The sequence below is a fragment of the Lactuca virosa genome, chromosome 7 (assembly GCF_052849685.1).
Source record: "Lactuca virosa cultivar CGN04683 chromosome 7, Lactuca_virosa_CGN04683_v6, whole genome shotgun sequence".
Lineage (NCBI taxonomy): Eukaryota > Viridiplantae > Streptophyta > Magnoliopsida > Asterales > Asteraceae > Lactuca > Lactuca virosa.
The window spans coordinates 259,628,229-259,632,745 of NC_136432.1; the positions used below are offsets into that span (position 1 = coordinate 259,628,229).

The window sequence follows — 4,517 nt, forward strand, 5'->3', positions numbered from 1 at the left end:
AAGGCTATTGCTTGCGATTGTGGTTGTGGAGTTGCATGTTCCTTCCTCAATTGAAGCTTCGAACACCACCAATTTGTTGCTGTCTACTTCTAAAAAAATCCATTATGCGAAATTGCCAATCCTATTTTATGACAACAAGAAATAAGGGTTAATATCCCAGTTAAGAACACAGTTCATTCATATAAATTGATGTTTTCGTTTGATTTTGGGCTTTTCTTCTTTTGGTTTATAGTTCTGATACTTTTGAATGACATTGACATCGACTCTATCGATGTCTTTTCTCCCACATATAGGTCAAAGAAAAACTGGCAAAAAACTATCAATTTCATTATTGTAGTTAATATTTGCCAAAGAAAAACTAGCAACATATATGTTTAATTTCATTTGTTGAAAAGTTAGGGTTTATGTAAATGTTTAAGGGTTGTTTAGAAGTAGTTGTATTTGTCAACTGCTAATCAAATTGATAGATCATAATTTAGGTTTTATGTAGGGCTCATGTACATAAATGTTCAGGTGAGATAATCAAAAGCATCCACCTATTGTTATCTTTCACCATTAAAGAAACTTTGAGAGAAAGAAGATGAAAGAGAAGATAATATTGGAATCTGTATCATTACAATGATCTAACTGAGCTATATACATTGACTCATAAATAACTGTTTCTAACAAACAGAACTAACAAACTTCTATATGAAATTACAACAATACCCTTCAACTAACTAACTAACTGTCATTTGATAACAAAGTCTAACACCCCCCGCAAGCTGTAGACTGTAGATGCAGCTTGGAAATAGCTTTTTGATGAAGAACTCCATTTAATGACTTGGTTAGGACATCTGCTAATTGAGCATCAGAGCTAACATGGGACAACGAAATCAACCCTTCTTGCAGTTTTTCTCTTACAAAGTGACAGTCAATCTCTATATGTTTGGTCCTCTCATGGAAAATGGATTGGTGGCTATTTAAATAGCTGCTTGGTTTTCACATTTCAATGGAATTGGATTAATGTGAGACACATCAAGTTAATGGAATAATCGGCTCAACCAAGCTAATTCAGAACATACTCTCCTCATAGACCTATATTCTGCTTCAGCAGAAGATAATGAAATAGTGAGTTGTTTCTTGGATTTCCAAGAAATAGGTGCATCACCAAACATAATGAAGAAACCACTAACGGATCTCCTGGTTATAGGACAAGCTGCCCAGTCTGAATCACAATATGCCTCCAATTTATAATTTTGAGTGTTATTGAAGAATAAACCTTGATAGAGTGTCCCTTTGAGATAGCGTAAAGTATGCATAGCAACATCAAAATGATCTTGTGATGGCTGTTGATTGAATTGACTCAAATATTGAACTGAGTAAGCTAAGTCAGGTCTTGTATGAAGAAGAAAATTCAGTTTGCCAATTAATTGTCTGTACTCAGTAGGATCTTTGAGAGAATTAGGCATTTTGGGAAGAAGATGAACTTTGGGTGGCAATGGAAATGAAACAAGAGGACTTTCTTTGATTGAGTATGAAGCTAACAATTCTCTTATGAATTTGCTTTGATGTACAATCATCCCATTTGTGACTTTTGTAAATTCAAGACCAAGAAAGAAATTGATTTGTCCAAATCCTTGATTTTGAACTTATCATCAAGAAAGTTTTTAACTTTGTGATTTCTGCAAGATTATCTCCAGTAACAAGTATGTCATCAACATACACAGCCAATGACTATGGAATCTTTGGTTTTCTTTAGAAAAAGAGAATAGTCATTATGAGAATGTGTATAACCTTGAACTTTGAGAGCATCAGAAAGTTTAGAATACCATTGCCTGGATGCTTGTTTTAAGCCATACAATGACTTTTTAAGTCTACAAACAAGATGAGGAGAATCAACTTGAAAACCAGGAGGAATCTTCATGTAGACCTCTTTATGTTAATCACCATGAAGGAAGGCATTATTGACATCTAATTGTTGAATGGTCCACCCTTTCTTTACAGCCAAAGATACTATACATCTCACAGTATTGAACTTGACTACTGGAGAGAAAGTATCACGATAATCTATTCCTTCCTGTTGAGTGAATCCCTTGGCAACTAACCGGGCCTTATGCCTTTCTATTAAGCCATCTGCCTTGTATTTCACTTTGTAAACCCATCTACATGAAATGGGTTTCTTGCCTTTAGGAAGTTTAACGACATGTCATGTGTTGTTTGAGACAAGAGCTTGAAGTTCCTTGTGCATTGCTGCTTCCCAATCTTTATTCCCTTTAGCTTGATGATAAAAAGCTGGTTCAGGAACATGTAGTTTTGAATGAAATGCAAAAGAACGATGGATGTTATGTTTTGTTTATGAAGTAAAAGTTGCATCTGGTATGCACATATTGGTGAGAGTATGACAACATATATGATCAGAACCAACATGATTGCATATGTAATCTTGAAGTCTTATTGGTGGTTGATGTATTCTAGTAGACATGCGAGTGGGAATGGAAGGAGGAATGGGATCATTGGTATGTGAATATTCAGAAGAAGGTTCGGGGGTATAATTGGAATTTTCAAGAATATCAGTTGAATTGGTTGGAAGATGAGAAAAGGATGAATGTAAAGGATGTTTAATTATTGAATGAAGAGGAAATAAATCCTCAAAGAAAATAACATCTCTTGAAACATGAATATGATTATTAACTAGATTCAGTACTTTATAAGCTTTTTGACCAGTAGGGTATCCAATAAGAACACAGGGATGAGATCTTGACATGAATTTATCACGTCCAACAGGTGATGTAGCAACAAAGCATAAACATCCAAACACTCGCAAATGTGACAAATCTGGTTTCTGTCCCATTAGAACTTCATAAGGAGTGACATTGTGAAGAACTTTGGTGGGCATTCTGTTGATAAGATGAACAGCAGTCTTGATGCATTCACTCCAAAAGGCAATACCCAAACCAGATTGAAAATATAGAGATCTTGCAACTTCTAAAATATGCCTATGTTTTCTTTCAACAAGGCCATTCTGTTGAGGGGTGTGAGGAGTTGATTTTTGATGAAGTATGCCCATGGATTGAAAATATGCAATTCCTTCATGACTTGATCCAAGCTCAAAAGCATTATCAGTTCTAATGATTTTGACATTTCTGTGAAACTGATTTTTAGCATAACTAACAAAATTTTGGATCAAAGTAAGGGCATAACTCTTATGTGAAAGCATATGAACCCATGTATGGCGACTATGATCATCAACAATGGTAAGGAAGTACTTAAAACCATCATGATAGAAATGTTTATAAGGTCCCCAAATGTCAACATGAACAAGATCAAAAGCATTATTAGTAACAGAAATGATTTTAGGAAAAGGGTGTCTGTGTTGTTTAGATTTGAAACAAATGTCACAAGACTCAATCAATGAATTATCAGATGTATTAACAAGAGAAAGTAATTGTAACTTGTTAATCGGAAGGTGACTAAATCTTCTATGCCATTTCATAGTAGAAGATGAACAATTCATTACATTGAAACAAGAATTATTCATAGGATGTAATACAGAAAAACAAAATGAAAGATTCTTTTGTATTACATGATGATGAAAAACATATAGATCATTGATTCTTTTGCCAAAAGAGCCAAGTGCAACTTTATTCTTTACTGAAGGGTCCTGCAACAGACAATGATTATCAGTAAAGATGGCAAAAGTTTGATATTGAGAAGTAATCTTGGGAATAGAAACAAGATTATATTTGAAAGAAGGAACATATAAAACGTTTTGAAGAACAAGAGACTCATGTAATGACACATTACCAACAAAGGAAACAGTGGTATCATTGCCATTAGGAAGACCAATGAATTGAGTCTGTGAAAGTTTAGACAATGATGAGAAAAGAGATTTATTGGAACAAATGTGATCAGTTGCTCCAGAATCTACTATCCAAGATAAATGTGATTGTAATAAATTTGATGATTTGTAAACATTGGCAGCAAAATGTTTAAAATCAAAAATTGTACCTTAAGGTTGCATAGCTCCATCAGTAAGAGAAGAACCAGAATGAATTGTGGATGATGGAGAAGCAATGGAATTGTTTTGAAGGAGTTGAAGCAACTGTTGATATTGATCCTGAGATATCATTGGAGATGAAGTGTGAACCACATTCTGAACAGTAGATTTTGGCTCTTCCTTCTTAGTTTTAGTAAACTTGAAGTTTGCAGGAAAGCCATTGAGCCAGTAACATTGAGCCTTGGTGTCACCTGGCTTTTTGCAATGATTACAAGTTAATTTTCTTGGACATATTTGATGAATCAGATGAAATCTGCATAGCAAGAGAATCAATGGCAATAGATGAAGGAAGATTAATTCCTCTTTGCCTTTCTTCTTGAACAATCATGGAGTAAGCAGTTGAAACAGTAGGCAAAGGTTTCATCATTAATATATGTCCCCTGATGATCTTATAAGACTCGTTTAGGCCCATAAGAAGTTGAATAAGTCATTGATCTTCAAATAACTTGTTGATTGTAGTAGCAGCTCCACAAGTACA

The 4,517-nt window shown here is 34.4% G+C and overlaps 1 pseudogene; it reads right to left on the minus strand.

The window, feature by feature from the left end:
• Positions 1-1,022: 1,022 nt before the first annotated feature.
• Positions 1,023-1,906, minus strand: LOC145127739 (secreted RxLR effector protein 161 pseudogene; annotated as a pseudogene).
• Positions 1,907-4,517: the final 2,611 nt, after the last annotated feature.